The sequence below is a fragment of the Triticum aestivum genome, chromosome 5B (assembly GCF_018294505.1).
Source record: "Triticum aestivum cultivar Chinese Spring chromosome 5B, IWGSC CS RefSeq v2.1, whole genome shotgun sequence".
Taxonomy (NCBI): Eukaryota; Viridiplantae; Streptophyta; class Magnoliopsida; order Poales; family Poaceae; genus Triticum; species Triticum aestivum.
Window position 1 is genome coordinate 256,769,142 of NC_057807.1, and position 19,787 is coordinate 256,788,928.

Sequence of the window (19,787 nt, forward strand, 5' to 3'; positions counted from 1 at the left end):
CCGAATAACTTCATGCTTTATATATTTTTTTTCTTTTTGCCACACAATGTCTTTCTAATGCCGCATACAACCCTGTAGTCCGCCCAAGGATGATCTCCCCGCTTCGTCGAGCGGGTCCTTAGGTGCGTCAGATATGGATTCCCTTTCGACCGCCTCCTCCCCTCGTGACGCGGACAGTGCCGAGGTGGGATCCCGGGAAGGGACCCACCAGGAGGAGAAGGCCCCAGAGTTGTCACAAGACAGCCTCCCGGACTTTGCATCGGACTCGGCGCCGGAGCCCCTAGTGGCTCCGGCGTCCGGCGGGTGACCCCTTCGCAAGAAGGGCAAGACCGTGACGCCGGCAGCTACCGTCCAACCGGAGGCGCCGGCTAGATTGCTGGAGGCACTCAATAGCGCCTCTGTTGAAGAGGAACACCAAACTTTTATGAGTGCGGTGATTCAGAAAGTTTAGCTTGCCAAGAGCGGGCTGACCGAAGCCTGCAGCAGCCTTCTAACAGGCTTTGAGGTAAGAATTTCAATATGTAAAAAATGGTACCGCATAGACAGTAGCCCCTGATGCTCGGTTCGGTGTTCGGAAAGAAAAGCCGGACTGAGGATCCGATAAGATATACACAGGAGTTAAAAATATGTCAATATGGGATTGCAGGCTGCACTGCTGACCTCTGCCGCACTGACCGCGGAGGTCGATACTTTGAAGAAGGACCTCGAGCGGTCCGAGAACGAGCTCGGCCGTGCCAAGAAGCAGCTCGAGGTCAAGGAAGGTGAGTAACACCATATTAAAATTGCACCTTACAGAAAAGGATTTTGGTTGTAAAAAGAATAACGAGGATAACGTGGGTATTGCAGGGGCCACGAACGAGGTGGTGACCCTGAAAGAGGCAGTGGCCGCGGCCGAACGTAATGCGGCTGCGGAGCGCACCGAGCGAGAGAAACAGGAGGCGCGGGTGGCGGAGGTACAGCAAGAGCTCCAGGATCTCGTGAAGAAACATGAGAGCCTGGAGCATGACTCGAAGACTCGAGAGTCTGAGCTTGCAACGGCTCTTGAGAGTGCCAAAGCTGCTAAGGCCGAAGCCTACAAGGCCCTCCAGGAGATAGAGGCGGTGAAGAAAATAGCAGCGGGTAAAGCATTTTCATCCAAAGTAAGCATGTGAGTGTGAATTACCTGTCGCTTACCCGTATTCGGAGCTCTCTAGGAGCGTTCGCAGATCTTCCCCGCAGCGTGTCCGATGCTGCCGCATTCTACCGGGCCGAGGAGTGGAGCTCAACGGAGAAGGTCTTCTGGTCTCAGTATGCTGAGGCCGGACATACGGTGCCCCTTAGCGACCAGCTGAAGCAGCTGGTCGAGCTCCACAAGGCGGCCGAACAGGCGATGAAGGGCCTCATAGTTCGGTTGTGGCCTAAGGAGGCTATGCCTGGGAGCTACTTCGGCCTGGTGCAGCGGCTGGTGGATGCATGCCCGTGGGTTGAAGTTATCAAGCACTCCGCCTGTATCAAGGGTGCGCGTTGGGCCCTTGCCCACGCAAAGGTGCACTGGGGCAAGATGGATGCTCAAAAGCTTGTGACGGACCCCCCACCAGAGGGCAAGGAGCATCGCACGCCCGAGATGTATTATAGGAATGTGCTGAAGGGCGCCCGCATTATTGCGGGTGAGTGCTCCAAAGAAGAAGTTTTGAGTAGACTCACGTTTTGTTATCCTGTGAGCTGAAAACTAAGTTCATATGCGCGAAGCAACACTTGTTAATTTAAAATATTACCTTCTGTGCGGCTGTTTATCAAATCTGAGAGATGGCAAGTCGTCGGCTTCAGCCCCCATGCCACGAGTGCTAGGGTGTTCGGGATAAATTTGGGCACTCTTGTTCCCATATTTGGGTCCATCGAGGGAGGCGCTCAACACAACGAACAAGGCAACCGGACTTATAATGCTTGAACACTCTCACTTAGCCATAGAATTCTATAATTTTAAATTTCGGCGAAGCCCCTAGTATTCGGAAGGCTGAATTTGGGGCGCTATCCACGCCTTGGCCGGACAGAATCCGGCTCCTCGCTCGAAGCGGCATAAGTCTTTAGGGACTCGCAAAGAACCTCTCGAACAGCGACCAGCTCTCGCCTCATCATGACGGTCAGTTTTAGCTTTCTCCACTGAGGCGTTAACCCAGCTCAACTGGGGTGCAATCGCAGTGGTTCTCCCAGTGCTACCTTAGCCGATAAAACGAAACGTAAGGTACCAAAACATGGGAGCTGGGCAAACCCAACTATTGACCCAAGAACATGATTCGGAGCCGATGCATATAATGCTATAAGTTCGGGGTGCCGCACTTGTGAAAGTGTTCGGACTTATCACACCATAATGCGGGAAACATAAGCCCCTGGTGTATTTAGCCATACCAAAACGTACGGATGCAACATGTCATAGATGAACATATGTATAAGAAAGAAATGCAATTGGAAGCAAAAATGTGCTGCATTGCTTTATTCAATAAAAACTGTTATAAGTGCAGGACGATACAAGTGGTGCGGTAAGCAAGGAATGGGACTGTTTAACATGTCCCCCTCCAGGGGTAGGCTACGGAATAATGCATAAAACAGATTTAATGCTCATAATGGAGACCACCTAGATTTTCGTTGTAGCCTTTCTCCTTCCATGGTTGTTGCATCGTGGGTTCGGCATGTCTGCTGCCGGACACGGCCTTTGACGAACGGAGTCCTGTAGGTAAAAAATAAAAGGAAAAGAAAAAGAAATGACGCAATTAACAGCCCCTGGTGCGGTTGAGCCGCAGTCTGGGCTTATCGTGGTTGAGCCCCTTGCCCCATGCCCATGGTATCTTCAGAGCGTACTAGAGTACGCGAAGGGTCTGTCTTAATGTTTTACAGGGGCTGGGTTGGGGCCGCACTGCTACGCGTGCTCAGAACATGCCAGGTGGTCGTGTTGTAGGTTACTCCGGGCACGCTTAGCTGTGTCCGGCCGCTTGGCAGCCAGACTCGAGAATTGCCTTAAAAGGCTGCTCTGTACTTCTGCCGCGAGAGCCGCTGTATGTTCCTCCGTTCGGAGGGAGCGTTCAGTGTTTCCGTTGACCGTGATGACTCCTCTAGGGCCTGGCATCTTGAGCTTGAGGTATGCGTAGTGCGGCACCGCGTTGAACTTTGTGAACGCGGTACATCCGAGCAAGGCATGATAGCCGTTGTGGAACGGGACTATGTCGAAGATTAACTCCTCGCTTCGGAAGTTATCCAGGGATCCGAAGACCACTTCCAGTGTAACTGAGCCTGTACAATTGGCTTCTACACCTGGTATGACGCCTTTAAAGGTCATCTTGGTAGGTTTAATCCTTGAGGGGTCTATGCCCATTTTGCGCACTCTGTCCAGATAAAGCAGGTTTAGGCTACTGCCGCCGTCCATCAGGACTCTGGTGAGATGAAATCCATCGACGATTGGGTCTAGAACCAATGCAGCGAATCCACCATGGCGAATGCTGGTGGGGTGGTCCCTTCGGTCAAAGGTGATCGGGCAAGAGGACCATGGATTGAACTTCGGGGCAACTGGCTCCATCGCGTATACATCCCTAAGTGCACACTTCCGCTCCCTTTTGGGTATGTGCGTGGCATATATCATGTTCACCGTCCGCACTTGTGGGGGGAAGCCCTTCTGTCCTCTATTGTTCGGCGGTCGGGTCTCTTCCTCGTCGTCGCTATGTAGCCCCTTGTCGCTGTTTTCGGCAATTAACTTGCCTGCCTGCTTGAACACCCAACAATCCCTATTGGTGTGGTTAGCTGGCTTTTCAGGGGTGCCATGTATCTCGCACAAGCGGTCAAGAATTCGGTCCAAATTGGACGGACCCTGAGTTGTTCTTTTGAATGGCTTTTTCCGTTGACTGGGTTTAGAGCCTCTGAATCCAGCATTGACTGCCGTATCCTCATTGTTATCGCCGTTAATGCGGCATTTGTTTTTGTTGTGACGCAACCTGCCACTACGGTCCTTGATATCCGGACTGCCAGAATTTTTGTTGAGGTTGTTGCTCCGTGCTAGCCAGCTGTCCTCACCCACACAGAAGTGGGTCATGAGTGATGTAAGGGCTGCCATGGATTTCAGCTTTTCCTGTCCTAGGTGCCGGGCAAGCCACTCGTCGCGGATGTTATGCTTGAAGGCTGCAAGGGCCTCAGCATCCGGACAGTCGACGATTTGGTTTTTCTTGGTTAAGAACCGTGTCCAGAATTGTCTGGCCGATTCGTCTGGCTGCTGAATTATGTGGCTTAGGTCATCTGCATCTGGTGGTCGCACGTACGTGCCTTGGAAGTTATCGAGAAATGCGGCTTCCAGGTCTTCCCAACTCCCGATTGACTCTGCTGGCAAGCTGTTAAGCCAGTGCCGGGCTAGTCCTTTAAGTTTGAGTGGGAGATATTTGATGGCGTGGAGATCGTCTCCGCGGGCCATGTGGATGTGGAGGAGATAGTCCTCGATCCAGACCGCGGGGTCTGTTGTGCCATCATAAGATTCAATATTGATGGGTTAAAACCCTTCTGGGATTTGATGATCCATTACCTCATCTATGAAGCACAGTGGGTGTGCGGCGCCTCTGTACTGGGCGATATCGTGACGGAGCTCAAAAGAGCTTTGTCTGTTGTGTTCGGCCCGACCGGACTTACTGTGTCCAGGGTGACGGTGATCGTCACGTATCGTGGGGCGCCCACATGATCCATAGATCGATCTTGATTGTCTTTCCTTATCCTCCAATATGTCTTGCAGGTCCGGAGTGTTCCCTGTGGCCTTGTGCTTTTCGAGCGATGCCGGGGTATGGGTCTAGTGAAGGGCCTTGAGGCCTCTCTGTCGCGACCACGGGGTGGTCGATCAGCCGTATTGTCTCCTGGTGAAGCGGGATCATATGCCTCCTCCTCTAATCGGGGGAGCAGCTTACGTTTAGGGTAGCTTTTGGAGGGGCGTTCGAGTTCATGCTCTTCGGCCGCGAGGACTTCGGTCCATCTGTCGGCTAGCAGATCTTGATCAGCTCTAAGCTACTGCTGCTTTTTCTTGAGGCTGTTTGCCGTGGCCATAAGCCTGCGTTTTAAACGCTCTTGTTCGACGGGATCCTCAGGCACGACGAATTCGTCGTCGTCGAGGCTTGCCTCGTCTCCGGAGGGAGGCATATAGTCCTCTACCTCTTCTTTGGCCGCTCTCTCGTGAGGGCTGGCGTCCCCCTCCTCCTGCGCTGGATCTTGCTGGAGTGGGTTGTCTTCGGTGCTATCCGGTGTATTATTGTCTCCGGTGCCGGAATCCTCATTCTTGCTATGGAGGGATTTAGAGTGGCGCCGTTAACGCCGGCGCTTGGGCTGTTTCTTGGAGGGGTCATCCTCCGCTATTCCTTCGCCGTTCCCATCCTTTGGGATATCCACCATGTATATGTCGTATGAAGAGGTGGCTTTCCGGTGCCCGGTGGGCGCTGGTTCTTGGTCGTCTCCGGCATCGTCGTCCATACCGTCGATGTCCTCAGAGTCGTAATCTAGCATGTCGGTTAGATCGTCGATAGTGGCTACCAAGTGGGTGGTGGGTGGGCTCTGAATTTCTTCCTCGTCCGCATCCCAACCGTCCTGGCCGTAGTCCGGCCAGGCCTCTCCTGATAACGAGAGGTACTTTAGCGAACTCAAGATGTCGCCAAAAGGTGAGTGTTGAAAGATGTCCGCCGCGGTGAACTCCATGATCGGCGCCCAATCGGATTTGACTGGAGGGGGCGCGGGAGGTCCGGAGTCCGGCAAGGAGTCCGGCACCTCGGAGTCGTGAGCCTCGTGTGGGACAAAATCAGTGTTCGGCTCTATCACCGTGGAGGTTGCGGCGCCCGAGGCGATGTCTAGCCATCCATCCTCGATCTACGCAGCCGGCTCCAGATCGAAGATCGGAGCGGGCTCGAGTGCGGCCTCCAGGGTACTGTCCGGCTGCAGAGCTAAATCATGCCCATCGTGACAGTACAACACGCTCGGCTGTGTCTCGAATCCATCGAGGATCAAGTCCCCGCGGATGTCAGCCGTGAAGTTCAAACTTCCAAATCTGACCTGACGGCCAGGGGCGTGGCCTTTGATCTGCTCCAGCTGGCCAAGCGAGTTAGCCCACAGTGCGAAGCCACCGAATACGAAGATTTGTCCGGGGAGGAAGGTCTCACCCTGGACTGCATCGTCGTTGATGATCGAAGAAGCCATCGAGCCTATCGGTGACGACACAGAGGAACTCTCAATGAAAGCACCAATGTTGGTGTCAAAACCGGCGGATCTCGGGTAGGGGGTCCCGAACTGTGTGTCTAGGCGGATGGTAACAGGAGACGAGGGACACGATGTTTTTACCCAGGTTCGGGCCCTCTTGATGGAGGTAAAACCCTACGTCCTGCTTGATTAATATTGATGATGTGGGTTACAAGAGTAGATCTACCACGAGATTAAGGGGGCTAAACCCTAAAAGCTAGCCTATGGTATGATTGTTGTTCGTCCTATGGACTAAAGCCATCCGGTTTATATAGACACCGGAGAGGGCTAGGATTACACAGAGTCGGTTACAATGGTAGGAGATCTACATATCCGTATCGCCAAGCTTGCCTTCCACGCCAAGGAAAGTCCCATCCGGACACGGGACGAAGTCTTCAATCTTGTATCTTCATAGTCTTGGAGTCCGGCCGATGATGATAGTTCGGCTATCCGGACACCCCCTAGTCCGGGACTCCCTCAGTCGGCGACAAATTCACCTATGTTAGAGTATATTGACTTAGGAGTCAAGTGAGATCACTTGATCATAGGTCATACTCATCGTTTAAGCTCAAAATGGGGTTGCCATTTTTCGTTTAAGCATCTTGATGTATTCACATCTTGTCGAGTTGCTTTAGCTCATGACTTGGAGTAAAGATTCTCTAAGATGGAATAACATACCTTGGTTGGTGGTGTTGTCCATGTAGTTGAACTTGTGTGGGTTGCTCAAGGTTGATGTAGTTCATCAAGAGTTGGGAGCACCACCTTGGAATTTGAGTTCATCTTCCTACATGGGTTAGTTCTTGCAAGGAAGTGCACTTGTGTATCCAAAAATGACAATCATGAAGCTCAACATAGAATTTTTCAAAGGATATGTTTGAGTGGTTCCGTGCTTCCTTGTCTTCAACCACCATAGTGTAGAAACTTGGTGATGTAGAGATTGCTCAAGATGTGAGTAGATTACAATCTCATGGAATTTGATTCCACCAAGTACCTACATGGGTTAGATAACATGCAAGTTGCAAATATATCCAAGACATAAGATTTTCATCATAAGAGAAATATCAAGGATTAGTCATAAGCTCATGTCTTGCATGTATCCAATGGAGTTTCTACTCCAAGTTTGAAGCATCAATGATGTTCAATTCTCCTCTCAACCTGTAAAACACTTTCTCATCAAGAGGTTTAGTGAATTTATCCGCTAATTGCTTTTCGGTGCGAACATGCTTAAGATCAATGTCACCCTTAGCAACATGATCTCGAATGAAATGATGACGAACTTCAATATGCTTAGTTCGAGAATGTTGCACGGGATTATGACCAATTTTGATAGCACTTTCATTGTCACAAAGCAATGGAACATGTCTCACATATATCCCATAATCTTTAAGAGTTTGGGTCATCCAAAGTAATTGAGCACAACATGAACCAGCAGCAATGTATTCCGCTTCGGCGGTGGATAAGGATACCGAGTTTTGTTTCTTGGAGGACCAAGACACAAGAGATCTCCCAAGAAATTGAAAAGTACCCGAAGTGGACTTTCTATCAACCTTGCCTCCGGCATAGTCCGAGTCGGAGTAGCCAACAAGATCGAAAGAGGCCCTCTTAGGATACCAAATGCCAAAATTTGGTGTATGGATTAAGTATCTCACTATCCTTTTCACGGCCTTAAGATGACATTCTTTAGGAGCAGCTTGATATCATGCACACATGCACACACTCAACATGATATCGGGACGTGAAGCACATAGATATAACAATGAACCAATCATAGAGCGATAAACCTTTTCATCAACCGATTCACCATCTTTGGTCAAGTCAAGATGTCCACTAGTAGGCATGGGTGTAGACATACCTTTGCATTCTTGCATATTGAACTTCTTGAATTAGTCCTTGGTGTACTTCGTTTGAGAAACAAAGGTACCTTCCTTAGTTTGCTTGATTTGCAACCCAAGAAAGAATTTGAGTTCACTCATCATAGACATCTCAAACTTCTCCGACATTAGCTTCCCAAACTTTTCACTAAATTGAGGGTTAGTTGAACCAAATATAATATCATCAACATAGATTTGGCACACAAATAATTCTCCATTAACCCTTTTAGTAAAAAGAGTAGAGTCAATTTTCCCAATTTCAAAGCCTTTCTCAATAAGGAACTTGGTAAAGCATTTATACCATGCTCTAGGAGCTTGTTTAAGACCATAAAGAGCTCTGTGAAGTTTGTAAACATGATTTGGTTTCTTAGGATTGACAAAACTGGGAGGTTGCTTAACATAAACTTCCTCCTCTATTTCGCCATTTAGAAAAGCACTTTTAATGTCCATTTGGTACAAGGTGATATCATGATGATTAGCATAGGCAAGTAAGATGCGAATGGACTCAAGTCTAGCAACGGGAGTGTAAGTCTCACCATAGTCCATACCTTCAACTTGTGTGTAGCCTTGGGCGACGAGACGTGCTTTGTTGCGAACTACTTGTCCATCTTCATCTTGCTTGTTGCGAAACACCCATTTGGTACCGATGATGGTGTGGTTGTTGTCGGTCTTCTCAACTAATGTCCAAACTTGGTTCCTCTAAAAGTTGTGTAGCTCTCATGCATAGCATTTATCCAATCCGGATCTTCCAATGCTTCTTCGACCTTCATAGGTTCAATGCTAGAGATGAAAGAATAGTTTTCACAAAAAGTTAGCTAAACGAGTTTTAGAGCGAATGATTCTCCCGGTTTTAATATCATTGTAGATTTGCTCGACGGGATGGTCTTTAGCAATTATATCTCAAACTCGTGAAAGCTTTTGCTTGTTTCTTGGTTGAACTTCTTCTTCATCTTGTTCTTCTTCTTGGCCTTCTTCATTGTTGGCATTGTTGTTCTCTTGTCGTGGTGGAGAAGGAGGTTGCTGACATTCATCTTGATGCACTTCCTCGTTTTCTTCATCTTGGTGCATCCCACTTGTGGATGCTTCCGTATCAACTCTTGATTCACCCTGTCGTGAAGTAGAAGCTTCCACTTGTACGGACGAGGTACTCTCCTTCACCTCCGTTGGACGGACCTTGCCAATAGACAAGTCTTGGATTGCTTCCGAAGGATCTTTGTCTCCTACATAAATTGGCAATTGCTCTACTTGCGAGCCGTTAGATTCATCAAACTTCACATCTACCGTCTCTTCAACCTTTTGGGTGAAATTGTTGTAGACACGGTAAGTGTGAGAGTTTGAGCCATAACCTAGTAGGAAACCTTCATGAGACTTAGGAGCAAATTTAGAACGACGATGCTTATCAAGAATGTAGCACTTTGAGCCGAATACTCGAAAGTATCCAACTTGGGGTTTGTTACCGGTGAGGAGCTCGTATGCCGTCTTGCCGAGTAGCTTGTGAAGATACAAGCGATTTGTTGCATGACAAGCTGTCTCAACCGCTTCTGCCCAAAAGTGCTTCGGAGTCTTGTATTCATCAAGCATCATTCTCGCCATTTCGATGAGCGTCCGGTTCTTCCTCTCAACAAATCCGTTTTGTTGAGGTGTGTACATAGCCGAGAACTCGTGTGAAATCCCTTCTTCATCAAGAAAGGTGTCCACATTTGCGTTCTTGAACTCCGTTCCATTGTCGCTGCGAACCTTCTTGATCTTCACTTCAAATTGATTTTGGGCCTTCCTAGCGAAGTTTTTGAAGATCTTTTGGACCTGCGATTTATCATCGAGAAAGAACACCCACGTAAATCTTGAAAAATCATCAACTATAACTAGACCAAAAGAATTTCCACCGAGACTCCTGTAGGAGTTGGGACCAAAGAGATCCATGTGAAGTAGCTCGAGTGGCCTCCTTGTGGTCATGATGTTCTTCATGGGATGCCTTCCTCCAACCTGTTTACCTGCTTGACAAGCATTACAAAGTCTATCCTTATCAAATATGACATCATTAACTCCAAGGATATGATTTCCTTTAATAAGCTTGTCAAGGTTTCGCATACCAACATGACCTAGTCGTCTATGCCATAACCAACCTTTTGAGGATTTAGCAATGAAGCAAGTTTTAGGTTGGGCCTTTTAGTGAAATCAACAATGTATAGATCACCTCTACGCATACCGGTAAAGACCATTTTATGATTGTCTCGACGAAACACTTGGCAATCTACTTCAGTAAATAGGACATTGAAACCAAAATCAGCAAGTCTAGATACTAAAAGGAAGTTGTATCCAAGAGATTCAACGAGCATGACATTTTGTATGGAGGTATCATGTGATATGGCCACCTTACCAAGGCCAACCACCTTACCTTTTGAGTTGTCACCGAAAGTGACATACTTTTGAGGACTATCATTTTCAGCAAGCTCATGAAACATGTCTTTATCTCCGGTCATGTGATCGGTACATCCACTATCAAGAACCCATTCCTTTCCACCTGACATATATCCCCGAAGATTTGCCATAAGACCAAAATGTCTCATTGCATCATCAAGATCGAAGTCACTATCATCATCCTCGTCATAGTATCCATGTTCAACATCGTCATGTGGTGGATCAAATCCTAGAGAGGGTGATTCGTTAGAGTGAGTTTGACAATGATCTTGCTTATGAATTTTTATAGCTTCGGAAATAATATCACTAATAATTCCAACATCTCCTTTGGCACGCATAAGGTTTGTAAGCTCAAATAGACGATCACCAAACATAGGATCACTAGTATTCATCTTACTCAAAGCAATAGACTTATGGAGAATTTCATCAAGATTTTTCAAGGAATAATTTGGAAAGCGTTCCTCAAGAAATTTCCATATAGTGTAGGCACATTTAAGAGTAGGCAAACATCCAATCAAGTTTCTAGGCAATCCTCTAATGATAAGTTCGGCAGTTCTAAGATTCCTAATCATGTCAATTGACTCATCATGGGTAGGATGCATAGGATCAACATGAGGTGCACAAGGGCTAGCAATGTACTTGTTAGATGATATTGATTGAAGATTACAAGCACCTCATTTTTCCACTCATGAAAATACTCTCCATCAAGAATACACACTCTATGTCTAAGACTCCCCAAAGTAGACTCATCCATCTTCCTCCAATGGTGATTAAACCAAGGCAATGGAGACCAAAGCTCTGATACTACTTGTAGGACCTTGAGAAGAGGTGTCTAGAGGGGGTGTGATTAGACACTAAGTACCAAAGTTGCATGCTTTACTTTCCGCTGCTCATATACTCTTTGCATGCTTGCTTGCTATGTATTGTGAATGTTAAACTTGTGCCTAAACTCCAGTTAAACTTAAAGATCTTAAAAACTGCAACTTTGGTACTTAGTGTCTAATCACCCCCCCCTAGACACCTCTTCTCAAGGTCCTACACTTAGGCATGGTACATTAACTCCCTCCTCGTTTCTTATTTCGTCACATATCAACCAATGAGAGATGTGGGCCATGCATGCTTTCAATGACTTGAGACTACCAAACTTGACATGCAGTGGTTAGTTCATTGCATGTAATCCTATTAATTAGCAAAAAAGACATTAAGTTCTCTCGCTTTCCCCTTCGTCTTGGTCATGGTGCACAACCTTAGAGCATGGTTAATAGTATAGCCAGCTGTTGGCTATATCATGTTGCCATGTCATATAGAGCCATCACTTGTAGCCACTCATAAAATAAGGTTAGCTATAAGGCTGGCTATAAGAGTACTACTTTTTCTCATGTTCTCTCTCTCTTTATTCATATTTATTGTATATCGGCCTAGGAATCCGCATATAGCTAGGCTCTTGCATGAGAGCCCACTCCTCTTTTTCACTTGCTCTAAGATGACTTATACACCTAGACGGAGGGAGTAGTCTGAAGTCATTGGATGCATACGCACCCCACGTCTCGTATTGGGTGATTTCTTTTTCATGGCAAAAAACATGGAACGAGGTGGGTAGTTAATGCACCGCGCCTAAAAGTTTTGGGATTACTATTTGGTTTTCGTGACGTGAGTAATGCACCAGTATAGAGGGAATACAATAGTAGTCTTTGATTGCAATTTTTTGTTGGTAGCTTACAAAGCTCAGCGCTCGGTGAGTACAATAGTAGTCTGATTGATGAGACTTTAGATTTGAATCTACCAGAAGGAATAAAACAATACACCATGTATTTAGGGTGTGTTTAGATTATGTCCAAAGTGCACCTTAGCAAAAATTTGGTCATGACCCAAATATTGGTCTTTCTTTCGATGGTTGCCAATTTTTTGGCATGCCAATGAACTCTAGCCAACTCTACTTCATTTTTCCTGCCAATGTTGGCCAAATCATGGGCAACCAAAACCTCAACCAAAATTTTGGCTAGCCAATGCTTTCATGGGGCAACCTTGGGCACAAACCAAACACACCCTTATTTACAGAGGGAGTAGTACATTTTTTGTGACATGCATTACTAGATATTGCTAGTCAAATACTAAATCCAGATGGACGTGGTAGTACTACTAAATCCAGATGGTGGTCCTAGTACTAGTAGTAGTACTACCAATGTGAAGATCTTGCACCGGAGATGACGCCTGAGTATAGGCGCCGTGTTCGGCATAGCATAGTCAGCCTCACCATCTGCAGTCACTATCATCGTGGCTGTAGAGCTAGCCTACTTACAACTAGCCGTGTTTGATATAATTTCCCGTGCGTAGATGCCCATGTGTTGCACGGAACACCAAGATTGGGGGTGGACGGCGCCGGCAGAGGCCATCGCGCTAGATTTTTCCATGGCCTTCTAGATGTGGTGGGGAGGAGATAAGCTGATTGTGAGAGACAAGGAGTTGTTTGTAAATAGGGAACAAGTGCGGGCATCTTTTTGCAAAACTAGAGAAGTTTGGTTTGTATGCATCAGATCTATATCCAACGGCTATTGGTGAAAGATGGCAGGCACAACATCATCACCAACTCATGACCTCTTTGATTCGCAGGATTTTGAAAACGTAGGAATAGGACACGACAATATTACAAGTTTCAAACTGATATTACAAATGTTAGGAGTAATGCTGCACCTACGAAGAGAGAATTACTAGGACGTAAGAACTTTCATTACTTTAGGTGGATGCAGCATTATTGTACAAAATAAAATCCACCGTCCTGACAAGTCACTAATGGGCAAATAAATTTTCGAGTCTCTGGCCACTTGATGTTTCAAAAACAAATTCAGCTTCTGCGGAGACTTTGTCATTTACGCTTAGACGTTTGCGGTGATCAGAACACCTTTCCTTGTTGCTCCAGAGAACGCCAAACCTCATTACCTTGAGCACACTTGCCTTTAGAACAAAGAACTTGGCCAATTTAATCTCAGATGTGCTGCCTTGGTAGTTGATCAAATCAATTTCTGTAAGATGGAGATCAAGGCATTCGATGAGATTGTTATAGTGCAGCACATTTTTCACTTTCGGGTCTTTTTTTATCTACAAAAGAAGTGAACATATTAGAGCAGTTAGTTGTATAAGATTGTCGTGTCATCAGGAGGTACCAATATCATTTGTGTTTATTCACCCGCAAAAAAAATCAAGAGGTACCAATATCATTCGCTCATACGATAGGGTTGGCTGGCTAGTGATATTTTTTCACTCTCTCTCTCTCTCTCTCTCTCTCTCTCTCTCTCTTTTTCTCTTTCCTCTCATTTACCTAGGAGCACGTGAAGAGGTTGGGCATTTGTTGCCTTCCACTATGTGGCCGATGCCATATTTCTCAAAAGTATACCACATAATACGCATCGATGTCCAATAAAAAGATTTTGCCACCGCTCTCGCGATGCATGAGAGTTGGCACCGCAGTGCACACAGACCCACATGTATAAAGAAATCAATCAAACCAACTACACCAGCCTCTCACTCTTCCAAACAAGTGTTTTTATTGCCTCAGTCCTCTCTCTCCCATGCAAGTGTTTTTTCATTGCGTGAGTTAATTTGGCACCGGAGCAAATTAGGTGATCCAGATTGGGGCACTTGGTGAGCAATGGAGGGGCATCGATGCCAAATGCATCATAAGTGAATTTGGCACGTGTTTTGGCCTACATAGTGGAGGGCCGTTATAGCTCACTTTTGTACTACCTCGTATTTAGTGTAAAATTTTGACCATAGATTTACCTAAGTAAATGCCGATGCATGTCACCAAAAATTATACCATTTAAAATTATGTGCAAATACAAATCCAACGATATAATTTTTAGTGACATGCATTAACATTTTGTTAGTTAAATCTATGGTCTAATTTTGATACTACAAAATAGGAAGAGTAAACCAGTACGGAGGTAGTACTTGCTCTTAGGGTAACCATAGAGTTACTAGTCTAAGTTACTTTCCACTATGACTAGCCTAGGCTACTATATTAGTACAACAACAAAACGATGCAGGTGATCACGTGAGAGAAAATACTAAAAACATTTCTTTCGGTGTAGTGCGTAGATGCAGTTTTGAACACTACACTTGTCATCGTAATTTGGGAAAATTATGAAAAAAAATTGATCTACATTGTGATTACCATTTACTAATAGGAAAGAAGTTTCACCTTGATGAGTAGCTTCTCCGTGCACGGAAAGCATGTAAGGAATCCAACAACTTGATCCAGATTGGGGCCGATAGATTTTATTGCCAAGATCTTCACTGTGCACATAGACTAGGTCAAGCTTGTGGGAATCATTTCCTGGAAGACGGACGTAAATACATCAAGAAGAAATTTAAAAATGTGAATTTCAAGAAGACGGAGAAGAAGATGAGTGTTGTACCTGAATGATTACATATCCAATAAAGAGTTTGAAGAATTTGGCAGACGAGTACACCAACACTGTCAATTTCGGTGCGTCAATGACCCTAATTTTTGTTGGACCTTCTAGATCACATACAAGCAATCTCTCAAGGAAAGGCGCATTCTCAATGACCATAATGTGGAACAGCTGGAGTGATCTCTTCCCAATTGATGTCTTCTTGCAGGGCCAGCAAGACACATAAATCCATCGGAGATTCGTTGAGGCGATGTGGAGGCTAATGAACCCGTGGATCTGCGGAACTCGAGTGCAGTACAGCTCCAGAGCAGGTGCTCCATAGCCTGCTTCGAGATGCCAACGTCGAAGAGGTCGAGCTTCTTGAGTTGAGGGAGAAGAAGGGTGGGTGCGGGATTAATCTAGGGAAGATAGCAGGAGCTGAAGCTGGCACGACGCAACATTGGTGTGAGGCAGAGCTGAACTCCTCGAGATGATCTAGGGTGGGGGATAAGAACCATTCGTCGAACTTGGCTTGGACCTTGCAATTGGTACCAAACATGCGGATGTCAAGTCGTCTGGCTGGCCCAGGGTGCGATAAAAGGATCTTGGAGACTGCGGCCATGCGTTTGCAATCCCCGTCGCAGAGGTAGCTGTCGACGGTGAGGTTGAGGGGGATGCGGCGCCAGAGGGGGCTCCACTGCAAGGACAGCAGGGCAGTCCGCACGGCAGATTTGCTGGGAAGGAGGCCGATGATGACAAGCAGCATGTCATTGGGGAGGCTGCTGATGAAGTCCAGGATCACTGGATGCAGTTTTGGCTCGAGACGCCTCCGCTTGTTGGCTGCCTTGCCGTCCATCTCAACCGGCAGCGACGCTGGTGTTTTGTGTGGTGGTGTGTGTTGTGTGGTGGTGTGTGTTGTGTGCTGGCCTGCTGGGTGTGCGTGAGTGCATCCTTCTGTGCATGCCGTCGCACAATGGTGAATTGTGCGCGAGTGCGTCCTTCACGCGGAAGAAGTGTGTCCTCAATGCGCCCTCAATTTACTAGTGTGCGGGGTGCTACCCCGAGTGGTTTCAACTTTATTTACTTCACCACGTGTCAGAGGGGCCTCTAGTTTACTTATTTTCACCCACTGCCACATGGGCCAGCACACGAAGATAGAGAACACGAGCTGACAAGGCAGCGCGTGGACTGGTTGACCGGTCAACTAAACAATATACGGAGCTATACGCTGACATAGTGAGCATACAATCCGTCGGTATAAAGAGTTCGAGTGAGAGGGGAGGCCCGTGAGAGATAGCAGAGAGAGAGAGCTACTCCCTCCGTTCGATAATGTAGTGCCAACATTTTTTTTAAATTCAAAATTTGGAACTTTGACCAAGTTTATAAAGAAATTACTTATATCTACAATACCAAAGATAAATGATAGTATGAAGTAAGTACATGTTGTGATGAATCTAATGATCGTTCCAGATGTAAATGTTTTTCTCCACATATACCTGGTCTAACTTTTTTGAGGTTTGACTTTTCAAAACATCCATCTGATTATGGACGTGAGAGAGTACCTAACTAGAGGGAGTGTGTGTGAAATAGAAAGAGTGACTGGAAAAAGTGTGTGTACGTGTGTGAAAGAGACATGGACAACACATGATAAAAGTAGAGAAAAATCGTGTGTGTCTTATGCAAACATATCACACATGCATCTTCGACAGCGGAAGCAAGGTGAGGAGATAGTGTGTGGTTGTTTTCAACCAAGAGAGAAAGACCCCTAGCACGTGGCCAAGAGGGGTTTGACAAACAAGGGAGAGAGGTCGAGAGAGATGTATGGAGAAAATGCAGACATGGGGAGGAGAGAGTGTCACTACAAAAAAAGACACATCCGTGACATTTTGGGCCGAACGAAATTTTTTTCTGTCATACATATGACACTTCTATGACAATAATTGTGACAAAACCCGGTATCATCATAGATGTGGTGGGCTCCTACTTCTATAACAAAAAATCATGACAAAAAATGGGCTTTTCATCCTGGGCGGGCTGGAGACGCAGCTGCATGACATTGGGCCGTCCATGACGGAAAAAACCATGGTAGAAGCGAGGGGGGGGGAATTTTAGGGAGTTCCCGGTTACAGTGGGAGGTCGGGGGCCGAGCGATGCGCGTTTCTCTCGTACACGTACGCGCGTGTGTGCGAGGCATTGGCTCTAACTGAACCCAAGCAAGGCGTTGGGCTCTAACTGAACCCGAGCGATTGCACTACAGGCTACGCGTTACTGAACCCGAGCGATCGATCGATGGATGTTAACTGAACCCGATCAAGCGATTCCTTCGCTACTGCTGCTAACTGAAGCCGATCGATTGGATGAACGGTGAGCATTGTGGGGGGGGGGTTGGATGAACAGTGAGCAGTGGCGTTGCCTCTGGTTGAACAGGACCCCGTGGTGTGGAGGGCGGGATGAACAGTAGACGGTGGAGGGGTGCCCGTGGAAGGGTGGCTGAAGAGGACCCCGTGGTGTGGAGGGCTGGATGAACAGTAGACGGTGGAGGGGTACCCGTGGAGGGGTGGTTGAACAGTAGCTGGTGGAGTAGCGCGCGGTGGAGGCTGGATGAACAGGAGCCCGTGGAGGCTGGAGGAGGTCGATGGTAGCCCGTGGAGGCTGGAGGAGGTTGACGGTGGAGATGAACAGTATCCCATGGAGTCCCGTTTTGCGGTACGCCACACCCCTCCCGATGAATAGGACCCCCATTTCGACCGTAGGAGGTCCGTTTCGTCCGTTTTGCGGTACGGCACACCCCTCCCGATCAAGAGGACCCCCGTTTCGATCGTAGGAGGTCCGTTTCCTCCGTTTTGCGGTACGCCACACCCCTCCCGATCAACAAGACCCCATTTTGACCGTAGGAGGTCCGTTTCCTCCGTTCTGCGGTACGCCAGGCCTCGTTTCCATTGCCTGTTCCGTCCAAGCCCTCCCGTGAAAACGACCATGCATTCCGTTACAACCCAGCCGGTTGGCTCCCACGTATTCCGTTGCCTCCCGATGAACACGACGCATTCCGTTGCCTCCCCATGAACACGACACATTCCGTTGCCTCCCCATGAACACGACGCATTCCGTTGCCTCCCCATGAACACGACGCATTCTGTTGCCTCCCCATGAACAGGACGACGACGCAGTTTCTGTGTTCCGACCCAGCCACGTACACGAGCCCTCGCCGTACGTATGCGCGAGTAGGCGTTCGAGACCCCACCCGTATGTACATATACATGGACGTATTTTCTTTCTTGCACCCTGGTCGCTGTACGTACGTGTACATGCTACGGGCGCCTCTACTACGACACGTGCGCGCCTCTACATCCACCAGTATATATATGTACACGTTCGCGACCAGAATGACAACGCTACGTACGCTTTGACCAGATGGGTCCCGACTGTCAGGCACTTCCATGCGTGCGAAGATGTAGCTGGTGGGTCCCAGCAGTCAGGGGGGCGAATCGTTTTTTTTTGCCCGGACGCACTTCCTTGCGTGCAAAGATGTAGCTGGTGGGTCCCAGCAGTCAGGGGGACGAATCATTTTTTTTGCCCGGACACACTTCCTTGCGTGCGAAGATGTACCTGGTGGGTCCCAGCAGTCAGGGGGAAACGTTTTTTCGCGAAATACAGTGGCCCGTCCGGTGGGTCCCAGCTGTCAGGTGGAGGAATCATTATTTTCTGCGTAATAAGGAGGCACTTCCTTGCTGCGGCTGTGGACCCAGCTTTCAGCCTCTCCACATATAGTCCACGTCCGATGGAAGTCGTTCCTTGACCACGTTGACCACGCCGTGCCGAGAGCACCAGGGGGGTGGACGACAGCGAGGCCTAGGAAGGGGACGACGCGGAGCCGGGGAAGACGCGGCAGTGGAAGCTCGCGCGGAGAGGAGTACAAGGGTTCACTGGTTTGGCTGCGGTGTGAGGCTGTCGTCGCCGTAGGGCCTGGCCAGCGGTGGGAATAGTAGGGGGCGGTGAGGCCTCCACGGCAACACATCCGGCCACGGGAGGCAGGAGCATGCGGCACGACCGGCGCTACTTTGGGCGGCTGGAGCAAGAAGACCAGAGGTTGAAGAAGCACTACGGCCGTTGGATGGACATCGTATGGTCACTGGAGCTAGAATCATTTATATTGACTAAGTTGACAAAGCCCTCCGTCCCCGTCAACTTAGTAGGACAACAAGTCAGCCTCCCACCAAGGTGGGTTTCTAGCTAGCAAGGTGTATTCATTTTTTTGTGCATAATAAGGAGGCACTTCCGGTGGGTCCGAGCTGGCAGCAGGGGGAACATTTTTTCGCAAAATACGGTGGCCCATCGGGTGGGTCCCAGTAGTCAGGGGCAAACGTTTTTTTGCAAAATACTGGTGGGCGTCTGGTGGGTCCCTGCTGTCAGGTGGAGGAATAATTATTTTTCCGCGTAATAAGGAGGCACTTCCTGGCGGCTGCCGTGGACCTAGCTGTTAGCCTCTCCACGTATAGTATTCTTCCGATGGAATTCGGTCGTTGACCACATTGACCACGCCGCGCCGAGAGCACCACGGCGGTGGATGATGGCGAGGCCTAGGAAGGGGACGACGCGGAGCCGGGGAAGACGCGGCAGTGGATGCCCACGTGGCGAGGAGTACGAGGGTTCACTGGTTCAGCTGCGCTGCCGTCGCCGCAGAATAACAGGGGGTGTGGGTGAGTGGAGTGGAGGGATGGCTTGGCCAGCGGTGGGAGTAGTATGGGGGCGGTGAGGCCCCTGTGGTAGCACAGCCGACCATGGGAGGCAGGAGTAGGCGGCACGACCGGTGCTGCTTTGGGCGGCTGGAGCAAGAAGACCAGAGGTTGAAGAAGCACTACGGCCGTTGGATGGACATCGTACGGTC